Source organism: Dipodomys merriami, unplaced genomic scaffold (genome assembly GCF_024711535.1).
Source record: "Dipodomys merriami isolate MVZ:Mamm:240054 unplaced genomic scaffold, mDipMer1.0.p SCAF_3, whole genome shotgun sequence".
In the NCBI taxonomy this organism is placed as follows: domain Eukaryota; kingdom Metazoa; phylum Chordata; class Mammalia; order Rodentia; family Heteromyidae; genus Dipodomys; species Dipodomys merriami.
This window is the reverse complement of record NW_027204492.1, coordinates 2,739,853-2,754,261: the sequence shown is the minus strand read 5'-3', so window position 1 is coordinate 2,754,261 and position 14,409 is coordinate 2,739,853.

The following is a 14,409-nucleotide window of genomic DNA, read 5'->3' as shown; positions in this document are numbered from 1 at the left end:
CTTTTTGCTCTAACTAGAGTTAATCTCCTAAAAGGTCCATCCCCTAACAAAACAGTCAGTGCCACTAGTTGTGGACTAAGCCTTCGACACATGATCCCAGGGGGATGTTTCACATTCAAAGCATAGCATATTGTAAGGCCCTCAAGCAATCCACAAAAGCATTTCTCAAAAGTGAAGTTATATTAACAAAACCTAGAGGGCAGACTAGTAAGTTATACTGGTGCTTCTCATGAGTTTTATATAACATTCTAGCATTACAAGGCCAAATGGAACAGTAACTTGGCCCTGCTGCACAGCCTTGTGTGGTTCTAGTGCTCAATCAGTACCAAGAACCTTATGGGTAAATGGTATAGTCAGCATATTCAAATATATATATTTTACCATAGAAAAATAATATAAAATAAAACAATGATTCTCATTGACTTGTAGGTGGTAAAAGAACAGTGATTTGTTTTCCCCTTGGAAAGAAGCTCAAGATATCTTAAATACATGGTGCACTCACTGATCATGATTCATAACCAGTCTAATGTTGTAAATGTAGTAGACTACTGTGAAGCGTGGAATGTCAAGGCAATCAAAATTTTCAAACTGTGTGTTATCCAAGAGAGAAGAATTGATGTGGTTCCCAATGAAAAATTATGAAAAATTTTATTGACCCTTTCAAATAAAGAAAACTTCTTTACAAATTGATGTAGGAGAAAACACTGAAAAGGTCAGTAGATAAATATAAAATGCAAGATCACTGTGTTGCCCTGTTCCAGTAAATATACTTTATCAGGAAGAGCAACCGGAATTGAAGTCATCATAATAATCTACAATTATCTTCCAAGCCATATTCATATTTAGGATAGGCCAAAAGTATTAAATGGCAATTTGAAAGCTATCATGGTCCTGAAATCATAGAGACTATTCCATTTTACTTCTAATTATAGTGCTTTATTTTTAGCAGTTTGGAGCACTAGGATACAAGGAATAAATTATTTTAAGGCCATGATATCAACTCACTGATTCTCTGAATGATTAGAAAGGAAAGTTTATAGACATGAACTTAGCATTTTCATTCTGTAAAAAAAGAATTCATGCAGCCCTACAAGCTGTGGAGTCCTATTTACTCTCATAGCATTAAGTATGGTGGTGGTTTGGGCTCCACAGCACATCTGTCAACAGGCATCTCACCCCAATCAATAAAAGGCAATCCATGGCTTACTACTGTCCCAGTTTGCACTGACTTGGCACTCGTGGAAATGTTGTATAAGGATTTTTTTTCCTCCCCACAGCATCCGTCATTCACAGGTTCACTCTGCACATTTTCATTTACTTGGGTTCCTAGTCCCACCTGTGCTCACAGTCCTCAAACACAGCATGCCATGATATCTTGATGCAAGGGATAACATGCACAATACTTTTTATTGCACTACATTGTTACAATTCGTCTGTTATTATTAGTTATTGTTGTTAGTCTACTTCTGTGCTTAATTAACTAATTAGTTAATTAATTTTGTCAGTCGTGGGGCTTGAACGCTGGGCCTGGGTGCTGTCCCTCAGCTCTTCAGCTCAAGTCTACCTCTAACCACTTGAGCACTCTACCACTTGGGCCACAGTGCCGTTTCTGGCTTTTTCTGCTTGTGTGGTGCAGAGGAATCGAACCCAGGGCCTCATGCATGCAAGGCAAGCACTCTACAACTAAGCCACCTTCCCAGCCCCTCTGTGCCTAATTTATAAACTAATCTTAATCAAAGATGTGTTATATACAGTAAAAGCAGAAAGGATATATACAGATTTGGGCCCTATACTTTGAGGAGTCTACATGGAATCTTGGAATAAAACTCCCATGGGAAAGGCAAGTTACTATAAAAGATGATGGACTACAAAAACTTACGGATAAAAATAATAGAGCTCTAAAAATTCGTGGGCGTAGGACCCACAGGAAGTAGTAGGGTTGATGAAACAACGTAAACATTTAAAAAACAGGTACTGAAAGGGGGGATATTGTGGAGGTGAATGTCATACTTCAGATGACACAAATGTATGGATGTGTGTGTGTTTGAAGGAGGAACCTGTGAACCTGAGATCCAGCCTTTTGAACAGTGACCAGTGGTTGGCTAGGTTTCTCTAAGCTAATGGGAGCTCCATGAAACCAGTCCTGCAAACAGTTCAACTGCTTCTAATGGAAGGAGTTTTCCCTACCTAGGAGAAGAAACATTGCTACAGTGTTTCTCAAGAAAGAAGCCAAATCCTTATTTCTTGTCCATATTTGTCCCTTTCAATCACCTTCTACTTACAGAGCTATATAAGAAGTCAGCAGACAATACAGAAATCTTCATTCATGTGCATTTTGGAACAGGTCACAAGGCTATGGGTGATATCTATGAATTATTTTCCTCATTATCATCTTATGTTCCCATTTCAAGGTATTTAGATTGACGTATTACACATATTAAGAGAAGTATGCAAGTTTTCAAACATAAATATCTGAAAATCATTACAATTTATCACAGCAGAGTCACAAATATCAGGTTAAAGAATGAAATGTGATGTGATGAAAATGACACTTAACCTCTGTGTCTTTCAGACAAATCCCAAGGAACATTCTCCAATATCTTCCCAGTCCTTTGGCTCAAGATTGCCAATGTCATCAAAACGCAGAGTCTAATGAATTCCCTCCTCCATCTCTGTTCTGCAGACCTCCATGTCTGCTTGCAAGACACAGGGAATCAGCATCTGCTATCACAGAGCAGAAACAATCCTGGTCCTCAGGAGAAAGTCTAAAGCCTCTGGAGGTTGACCAGCTGTACTGATGCCTGGTGGCTCTCATCTGGTGAAATGGAAACAGGGAGAGGGTCTGACAGCCCACCATAAGTGAGGTGCTATACATCAAGGCACCATACCTCAAGGCCTTGGAATGCCAGCTGTGGGCTAGTATTGAGATCATTATTGTGACCCTTATTTATGTGGGGCCTGGGAATTCAGCATCCACTAGAGCATTTCCTATCAGGCACTGGGCTATCATCCTGGCCGACCTACTTCTGATTCAGCCTTAGTTTCCAGTGGATATCCCAGCTGTGGCTGAAGGACCACCATGCTTTCCATCACCTGGAGTACCTTGGAAATAGGAGTTCTCAGGTCGGCCTTCGACCTTCTGAGTGAGAATCTGCATTTTGTCAAGATCCCAGGGGATTCACGGACACTTTCCAGTACTTTCCCATTTGAAATCCAACACTCATTTGCAGTCTTTGCTGGCAAAGGCAACTTGAGCGGGAAGAAAGTTTTTCACAATCACGACTCAGTTTTCTCTCTGTCCAAACCCATGCTCACCTGTAATGTTTATTTATTACCTTTGCATTCTACCATTACCATAGGGAGAAAAACATTATATAGCCTAATACCATTTTTTCCCACCCAAAATGGAGTTATTTCTGTTTGTTTTGTATTTTCAATCTACAGCAATAACATTTACTCTTGATAATTTCAGTCCAATTATGTATGTCTATAACCCTTACACAAAGTGACTTCAGAACAATAGGAAGTAATCAGTAAACAGACAGCTATCCTATGAAATATAGTTTTGTTTTTTTCCAGTCCTGGGGCTTGAACTCAGGGACTGGGCACTGTCCTTGAGCTTGTTTTTGCTCAAGGTGAACACTACTATTTGAGCCACAGGCTACTTCCGACTTTTTCTATGTATGTGGTACTGAGGAATCGAACCCAGGGCTTCATGCATGCTAGGCAAACACTCTACCACTAGGCCACAGTTTTTATGATTTAGGATTTGAAGTGCTCACAAGCTCTCAAATAAAGACAAAGTGTGTCAAAGGCCTGCTCTCAAGGCAAGAACCTTACCCTGTAAAGAATGAGAACTATGAAGGGACAGGTCCACTTCAACAGCTCTCTTCTAAGGGGAATGTACCAAGTACTGCTCAGTGAGGGTGAGTGGGGTCCAATGGAATAGACTGACCAATCTCAAGGCTAATCTAAGAAATCCCTGGGACTTGATCTCTATCTTCAAGATCTTTGGAAATTCTGAGAGGCCCCTCTCTCCATCATGTGGAGTCTAAAATGATTCTAAAACCAGAATTGTTTTGAGTAGGTCCCACATTTTTCTAGATTGACTCATTGATGCATCATTAGTTCATTCATTCATTCATTCATTCATCAACTCAGGTCACTCTGGGCAAAACTTTGGGCTAACAAGTGATTATACCCTAATGAGTTGAAGCTCTTGGTAATATTAACTTCCCCTCAACACTGATGATTTTAATCTCCTCTTCACTGAAAATCATAGCTCCAGGCTCACAGTTATTCTCTCGCATACAAGCTGTCAGCCTTCTGGGTAGGTACACTATCCATGTGGAGATTTAATATAACATTCTTGACCTCCCTTGCATTAATGACTTTTTCCTTCCCAGTTGGAATGACAACTTACTTGTCATTTCTACTGGTTATACTTTAAGTTGGCACACTTTAGTACTTTAACCAAGCACTCAATTTCTCTCTTTATATTACTGTTGCAGTCATTCATCTATATTTAAAGTACCTGTTTTTCAAACACTTTACGAACTTCAGTTCTATCCACTTTCTACTACTAACTTCTTTTCCCTATTGCCTTCATGTCCTATTTATTGAAACACTCATTACTCAGTTAAACTTACTTAGCTTGGTGAGAATTGGATATGAGTGAAAATTACAGCAGTTGGCAGATTGAGTTCCACGAACATGCATTTCAAGTTCAACTGGCTTGTTGATTGCTCCAATTTGAAGACTATTTTTGGGGGGCGGTCTGGTCATGGGGCCTGAACTCTGGGCCTGGGTGCTGTCCCTCAGCTCTTGAGCTCAAGGCTAGCACTCTACCACTTGAGCCTCAGCACCACTTCCGGCTTTTTTTTTTTTTGCTTATGTGGTGCTGAGGAATCGAACCCAGGGCCTCAAGCATGCAAGACAAGCGCTCTACCACTGAGCCCTTGAAAACTTTTTTGATCACCTTAAACTACTTCTTCTTTGGTCTCTAGCTGCAGATCCCCTATATCCACTACTAATTCAGCAAGAATGGTCTTTAAAAAGATTTACACTACCAACACTATAACATAGCTAATAAAATATCACAGCCATCAACTAAAACATCTAAAGTAGGATTTTAATTTCCCAGCTATTGGGCTTGTTCTCTTACGCTATCCTATTCAGAACTAGAACAGGTCCTAGGTATTTTATGTATCATGAATGTCTCCTGGTTGTCCTTGAGTGGACTGTCTATTTTCACAATCTGTCATCTCAGTTGCTTCAATAGCCTCCTGCATGGCCTCCCTGCTACAGTTCTGACTCTTTGGTGTTCTGTTCTAGCAGAAACAAAGAGGTCCTTCCACTTCTCGTTTGAGCATGGTGTTCTCATACATAATGTCCCTCAATGTACTTCATCCACTGTCACATAAACACCGAACTCTGTACCTGCTTCTATATCACTGCCACTTTCTACTGGACTCTACGTCCAAATCTCTAGCATATATTCCTATACTCTGCTTTCTTAACAGGTGCTCTTCCTAGCAGGTACATGTAACTCATCATAGTTCCTCAATATGTACTTACTTCTCAGTGTTATGTTATACATACTGTTTCTTGTATGAAGAGCTGTTTATCTTCCTATTAACTTCAGAGACTGGGGGAAGGAGAGACAATGAGCCACATTTTGAGAAAATCAACTCACTTGTTACCTTGAGTTTATAGTTCTGCAAATGGAAAACAGTGGATATGCCTAGATAGTGTTAAAGGGCACACAGAAGAGTCATCTTCCTTGATCTTTCTCATCACCTCACCCAGCCCCCAAACATCCTCCCCTATTTTCATTATGACCACCTTCTCAGATGATTGAGAACTAAATGAAATCCACTTGAAAGGTGACTTCTGTGGGAAATGACCTGTCAGTGCCTAAGACATACTCCCGGATGAAGATATTTCCCCATGGCCCCTGAAAGAAGCTGTACCAGTCATCTTTCTCCTGCTTATTAAGAATACAACTATTCTTGCTAGCCTGGAGCCCCTAGGGGATACAGTGAAACTTCTACTAACCTACAGTCTAAGATCCATGATGGGAAGGAAAGGGCAGTGAGCTGCTGGGAGGACTGGGGGAGTTTTTCCCTTGTCTTATTCATTGGTTGATGGAAACGAAATGTTAATACGGAAACTTTGGCTGATTTGCTGATTTAATCTCTCTACAAGAAACAAAAATCCATTCTGTGGCTAGAGGCAGTGACTGAAGCCTCTAAATCTAGCTATTTCTTCTTCATTCTTGGGTCTGCTGGAAAGTAGGAATGTGAGACCCTAGATGATTATTTAAGAAGTGAGAATCCGGCAAAGGAAACATCAGGGGCTGCTTCAAGGCCCATCACTAGGGCCTTAAATGGAATTGTCCCTGTTCCCACATCCTTAATTGTTGGGATATTTTTTCCTTTGATGGTTCGTTATAGACATCTTTCAAGTGAGTTTCATTTAGCTGTCACTCCCTTCAAGAGGTGATGGCTGTGAGAAAGAAAAGATCAATACTGGAGGAAGCGTGGATGTCGGAGAAAAACAGCAAAAGGTCAAAAAGCATGATCCTTGCTTTCCATCTTTGCTCACCACTTCCAGAGTTCTCTGCAGCTTCTACTGGTGATTAAACTTCCTGTGAAATCCATTGCCTCACTCAAGTCAGAAGCAGGGAGACACAGACTAGTGTCTGTCTGTCATTTACAGAGCCACGGAGATATGACAAGGTCACTCCCTTCAAGGAACTTGGTCTCATGGGGGTGAGGGAGATCCAAGTGAGCTAGCACTTAAACACATGGCTGCCCTAGATGTATGTGTGTGTGGGGGGGGGGACCTGGACTGGGTACAGCCCCTCACATACACAAACCCTCAATCCTTCCATTTCCTTCCAGAGTGGTGTTTCCTTCTAGGCAGCATTGCGCTCTAGGTCCACAGTTCCCCCTATGACTTCTTTTCTAAATGTGCTTTCCCTTATGCCTTGGCCTTTATATTTATTAGGACCCCAACTTGCGAGACCTCTCTCTGTTCTAACATGGTCTTCTCAGTAAACCAGTCTTTCAGTATGTATCTTAAATGTACTCTTTGTTCACCATGAGTACAATATCATTGCTAGCAAATATTGTTGAACCATGTTAGGATCTTAATAAAGGAACAAGGGTAAGGAATACACACCTGTGGTGAAGGTAAAATAATTGTTGACTAGAAACCTTCCTTTTATAGCAGTGCTGTTCAACCTTGTATGTTTTCTCAGTGGCTTTATTTCTAGCAGCTTCCAAAGAGCTGTATGTGCAAGAATATTCTGAATGAATGTAAATTGTATTCTGGGGGCTTTAAATGTTCCCCAATTTAATAAAGTAACACTCAAGTCTCAATTAGTGGGCCTTGGTTATTGTCCAATGATTAGAATTTTGAAAATAAATAAATAAAGGTGGGATATGGATTAGTTTCCATGGCTATATTAACAAATTAAACTTAGCTATTTAGTACAACTTGAACTTATCAGGATACAATTTTGGAGGTCAGAAGTCTGAAGTGAATCTCACTGGGCTGTGCTGGAAGCCATGTGGAAGAATCTGCTTTCTTGCCCTTCTTTACCTTCTAATATTTATGTTCATTTCTTGGCCCGGACCTCCTTCCTCCAACTTCAAAAGAAGAACATTGTCCACAACTAGGGAGGAAGAAACAGGAAGAATACGAGTTCAAGGCCAGCCTGGGCTATCTAGAGAGTTTGAAGCCAGCTTAGACTACATATTGTAATAATGTGTCAAAAAGCAAAACAGAATGCAAGGTGCAGGTGGCTCTTGCCTGTAATCCTAGCTACTCAGAAATATGAGACTTGGAGAATTTCAATTCAAAGCTAGTCTGGGCAGAAAAGTATGAAACACTCAGTTTCCAGCTAAGAGCAAAAAGCTGTGCCAGAGGCATGACTGAAGTGGTAGAGTACTATCCGTGAGCAAGAAAGCTCATTAAGAACATAAGACCCCTGAGTTTAAGCCTTGTTCCAAAAAAGAAAAAGGGAAAAGAAGAAAAATGTAAATCAAAGTGAACAAACTTTGTGGGATGGGTCTTCCTCACCCTACATGCAGTCTAATAATTTTCTGATTTGATGCAGGTGAATTAGTAACTTCAGTCTTCCCTTTCTAGGTAGGGTATATATTCTAATGATTAAAATGGAGATATATTTGAAGGTGCAGTTGTTCTGCCTACAACCAGAAGGATTCTAGGCCCCACAGTGCTAACATATTCCTGATTGGCCTCTCTCCTTGCCTGGGAGCATCCTTGCGCTCTACACCCCGCCTCTCGCAGTTTTTGTCATTTCCTTTTCCCTTCCCTCCTTTCTCCTGTCCTTCCCTTTATTTCTCGCCCCTTTGTTCTTTTCTCCTTTTTCTCTTACTTTCTCCTACTCATCCTATAAAACATATAAGCTTCTCCCACATATAATAGACTAATCTATTATAAATCCTCACATTGAGTTACACTTGCGTCTTTGCTACAGCTATGTCTTTGTCCTTTTCAGTTATCTCTTACTTTAGAATCAGCTCATGGTATGTCGCCTGTTTTTGTATCATCCCCAGAAAGTGTTCTGGAAAGATTAGCCAAAGATTTTTGTCCATAAATCTAAAGAATTTTCAGTTCTTGAATTTCCTAAATCAGCAGCAGCAACTGGCCGCACTGATCATTCTTCTATCTTGTAGAAATGATCTCTTCCATCTCTCACCATCCAACCACAGCAGCACCTCCTTCCACCCTCCCTTGTACTTTTTTGTACCATTCTCAGTCTCCCTTACCTTGTTCCAGAAACATCCCTCAATTGTTCCTGGGACTGCTTCTCTTAAGTATCTGTCTGGGCCATGTTTTCTTCTCTGTCTGAACTCCTTCCCATGGCTGGACATGTGAGGTATAGGCAGAGGAAGTTTAGGAGAACCTAACACTTCGGTTACCATGTTTTACAAACTGATGGAGCTTGATCCTTGATGGTTGTCTTGAGTTCAGATCTTATCCCCAAGCTCCAGACCTAGATAACCAATTGCCTTCAGCACACTTCCATCAAGTATACCACAAAAATACCTCCATTTTCATATGTCCAGTGCTGAGCTCACCATCTGACATGAAAACTAGTGGCTTCCCCACCATTATCATTCCTACACTCTGCTGATAAACATTCTATAGTATCTCTCCATTGCTTGGAGGACCAAGTATAAAAACCTTCCTCTGAAATTATAGAGATGTTTTATATGTGACCTGTGTGTCTATTCTCTCTCTCTCTCTCTCTCTCTCTCTTTCATCATCTAATATTTCTTCCTTTTTCAGCCTCCTTAGTGTTTTTAGCTTTAATCCTTGGACATATTTTCTTTTGTTTGATCACTCCCACCTCTCCCTTCTCTATCTTTTCCTCTTCTCCTCCCTCTCTTTCTCTTTCTGCCTGCCCCTTCTTTTATCCTTCCCCCTTTCTATTCCTTCTTTATTATTTTTATCCCATTTTGGACAAGGACATGCTGATTATTCTATCCAAGTCATAGTATGATGGTCATGTTCAAAGTCTGGAAGTAATTCCCAGCTAAGGCAACCACTGGCCAGAATACTAGAGTTGGACATAACTCCCCATTTACCAGAACCACTTACTTTAGCCTGGAATGGTTGGCTGTAACTCATCATATGGCATTAGCACAGCATGGACATGGCTCAAAGAGCCATGAATTGGTGACTTCCCAACATATTCTTGAAACCTCCAGATACAGTACCAATTTTCCTGACACCAGTGTAAGTGAAATATAGTGACTAAGACTTGGGTTTCACTGGCTGATACTATTTCTAAAAGGGATTCATTAACTCTACTTTTCCAGTCAACATTCATTAAATTTCCCCAGATCTCCTCCCATGAAGAGGCAGGAAAGACCATCAACTAGTATGATTCCAGGTTACATCTACATTTTTTAAGAAATAGAACTAGATTGGAAACTCAACAGCATACATGTATGGCACCTTAATTTTTTGGAATGCAGATGAAGATCTTAGCTTGGTACAGCTTTCAGGGTCATCCTGACACTGTGAATAAACTGAACAACATGTAACAGGTCATTGCATTGTTATTAGCATCTTCCATGTACCTTCTGTTAATTTAATTTGATCCTTTGGTGACCCCAATAAGTCCCATGTACTTTTTTTTTTTGTCGGTCATGGGGCTTGAACTCTGGGCCTGGGCACTTTCCCACAGCTCTTCAGCTCAAGGCAAGCACTCTACCACTTTTTGCCACAGCACCACTTCTGGTTTTCTAGTGGTTTATTGGAGATAGAGTCTCACCATATTTTCTGCCCGGGCTTGCTTTGAACCGTGATCCTCAGATCTCAGCTTCCTGAGTAGCTAGGATTATAGGCATGAGCCACTGACGCCCAGCTGTCCCATGTACTTTAGAGTGAGAAGATGTTTGTTGTGTAGCAAGGCTGGAGAGAAGCATCAAAGGTAGAAAACTAGGTAACTTGAGGGGGAAGGTGGGCTCATAGGCTGACATACTAAGTTGAAACCCCCCTGTATAACAACTTAAAGATAATTTTTTGAAATGATATGAAAGGCTGGGTTTGAAGAAAGTTGACCTGGAATGGAGAAACCACTCTTAGTGATCACCAAGTGATTTTTCTCAAAGCAGATCACATGTGGTGCTATCATCTTTGCGATCATATGCAAGCCAACCTCCTGGGATCATAAGTCAGCAATATAATGACATGCAGATATGCTCTCTACCTGAGAACATGCCTCTCTTACTTTGCCTGTTTGGTCCAAAGCCACTGCACTCGCCACTCACCAAATGGGTAGAGTGCATAGACAGTTCAGATACATAAAACTGGCTATGTATTTCACTATGATCTCTCACACATCTGGGCTTTTTGCCAACTGTTTTTAATGTCTCTTTCTTCTTTTAACAGTTTGAATCATCCATTAAGGCCCAGCTGAGAAGTGATTTTATTTGGTATTTTCTGAGCTTGGACTTTGCTTTGGCCTTACACTGAGTTATACCATGACAATTCTCCCCTACACTGCTTGATCTGGTGGGAGATTGCAATATTGGGTTAGTGAGATCAAGACAAAATGGAATGGAAGCACACAGTATGACAAGACATCTAGTGTGGAAGGACAAAGGTATGAAACTGTGACTTTTTAGGTCAGAAATGAGGGATGAGCCCTAAATAAGGAAAGGCCATGCATCAATGCTGGAGTCAATAGTCCCAGATGAACTTGCTCTTTAGCCTTTACAACGCATTTGTCAGATGGGTGAGTTGAGGTACCCATTCCCTAGTCAATCACCTGGAATCTTTTTCATCTTCTTATTTTGGACTCAACTTTTGCCTTTAGAAACAAGAATGAAGCTAGACAACTAATGTGCGTGTAATTTGCTATAGGACAACTTGTCACATAGAGCAAGGGAGTAGATCACTCGCCCCCAGATCTTCTAGTCAATAACATTGCCCTCTACCTGCTTAAGTCAACTCAACTTTCTTGATATTTGGGAAAGATTTTTAAAAAAAGAGGTGTGTTCTGTTGGAGTGCTTTCATGCACAATAAGAGACAGTTGGAGTGTGCATTAGCTAAAGTTATCAGGATTGATCTATTCACTCTGGGAAAGTGTGGCAAAGGAAATAAATTGGTTAAACATTGTCAGGAACCTCGGCCTTTAAGGAAAAGAAGTAAGATAGTAGGGCAGGAAAGGGGCTATCAGGAGACTGGTGTCATGGAAACCAAAGAGTAATTTTCAAAGATAAAGAAGTTGTCGACAGTGTCAAATGCTGCTGACAGGTCAGGTGACATAACTGGAAATGCCTTTAGGTTTCAATAGCAAGGGCACTGGTGACTCAGCGAGAGCAGCTCCTCTGAGAGCAAATAACAAAATCGGAAGGGTTTGAGAAGGCAAGAGAAGAGACGAAGAACAGAGGAGGGGCTGGAATTAATAAACAGACCAGAGACTACCTTTTACCTATGACAGAGAAGATGGAAGAAGTGGTATACAGTTTCCAAGAGGCCTATTTGGTTATAATGTGTCTGAGGATTTCTAGTCTCTTCTGAGCTAAGATTTGGATTTCCATGCTTGGGCTGGAGCTGAACCACTAATCGTCCTGCATCTCATCACACATACACACAAGACTCTGCCTCCTAGATCTCAGGGCATGGATGCAATGCTGTGGTTTGGGGTGGGGTGGGGCAGGGTAGAGCTGGAAAGCTCACTGTTCCATCTATAAGAAGCTTATATCCATAGGTTTAGCTTCCAAACTACTCTTACTTGGTGCTTAATCCAAGCTTCCAAAATATCTTCATTGTGTCACACAGAAGTCAAAGACAGAGTTTGTGGTCCTAAAGTGAGCTGGTGTGAGGGCCGACAACAGTCAGGATAGGACAACTTTGCGTTTGATGACACTTGGAAGCAGAGTGTATATCCAAGTAGGCTTCTGGAAAGGACACTGTGTTCTGATCATAATCTGGGAACCAATGTATCTGTTCAGAGGAGGACTTGACCAACTTTACACAGTGACTGTAATGGGATTGTTCCGGGGCATCAATCTCACTGCTCTTGCCACAACAAATTATTAGACTGAGGGAGAGGGAAGGCAGAATAGGTGTAGGTTGCCCATTTGTGACAATGTAGGTGGGCCTGAAGGACATTATGTTAAGTGAAATAAGCCAAAGAAGAACAAATGGTCTATAATCTCATTAATATGTAAATTATAAAAGGCAGAAGAATAAAAGGAGTCTAAATAACCCCCAGCTTCATATAATAGACATACATTAATCAGAACAGTATATTGTATATTTTAAATGCATACAATGTAAGATTGGTTTTTAGTTTTATTTTTTTAAAGAAAGGCAGGAGGCCCAGAAGGCAGCTTTCCCATCAACAAGTGCAGCCGGTGGTTACATGATTAGTGCTCTTGGACTAAAGGGAGCCTGTATACTTAGAAGCTATTGAAGCTGAAGAAGACATATACTGGCCTCCGGTTCTGGGATTCCTTTGACACAACCTCCCCCAATTGTATATTTCCTATTATTTCCAAGATGTATCACACATATTCCCAAAACTCAGTTATGGGGTATCTCCCTCTTAAGCCCAACCTGCCACCCTCTGAAGGGAGTTGTAACAGAGATTCATCCTGGATTAGCCAGTTGGTATCCTTGAAGCTTTCAATGGGATCTGGCGCTCATAAATTTATGCCTTCATCTTCTTTCATCAGTATTCTGGCAAAGGGAACTCATAGATCATTGAACTCCCAGATTTAAAAGCTTGAAGGACCAAACAATTATTTAATTAGGAAAAACTAAATTGGCACTAAATAGAGCACATTTCTCAGTATGAGGATGGCATTGGAACTGCTTCAGAAGCTGCAGATTTTCTTTGCTTGACTCTATTACTGTCTCTGTTCATGGTGTCACTGGTTTCCTCACCAACATCACGCTGAAGAAATCCAAGTCCAAATATCTCTCATCTAGATTAGCATTCAGTTAGTCAATAAGTAATTATCATCAACTATGTGTTAGACAGTATTCTAGTTTAGGCTAGTACCGTAATGATCTACTGGAACTAGGGTTTTCTACCTCTCTCCCTCTCCTTCTCTCTCTCCCTCTCTTCCTCCCTCCCCCATCTCTCTGCCTTTTCTATGTCTGTCTCTCCCTATGCTACAAAGTAGTCAAGGATACTAGTACCAGACTCCGGCAGGGGAAGGGTTTCAAATTTAAAGGTACTGAGTAATAGACATAATGACTGGGAAAACTAGAGATGTTTCACTAAAACCAGAGGACATGTTTTTAGAAGCCAAGTGGCTCCAGAAGGTTCTTAAGGAGATGACAACACTTAAATATTGGCAGCAGGGAATTTTATCAAGGTGGTTGCCTCCTGTGTCCTGAAAAGCTGTACTGGGTATGTGATTAAATGAGCCAGGAACTGTGGGATTGCGGCATTAGTAGGATATCCTTCAGGTGATCTCAGGACTGGAACATGCATGTAGGGTCAGGATGTCCAAGTCCTTCCTTTTGTTTTGGACAAGAAAATATTTTTATGATATAAAATATTCTCCCAAAGATATTTTTCCATCACTCAGAAGCCAGGTAATTTCTCAAGCATGTCTTATGAGATTAGAGTTCAGATTTGTTCTAATCGCAGGATGCGTTATCATCCGTATCTCTACTCATAGTTCAACAATCTTTACTCTGCCTGGTAATTATTACCTAAGAGAATTGTCACCTAAGGGAAATAGTCCCCAAAGAGCAAGGGAAAGAAGTTCTATAGAATTACAGTGAATGTATATTTCTGTTTCCCAGGATTAAATGAATACAGCAGGGCACCCAATGCATCTGTTTCCTTCCCTTTCGTATTTTATGATAAGACCCTTGACTCAATCAAATCAGTTTTCACA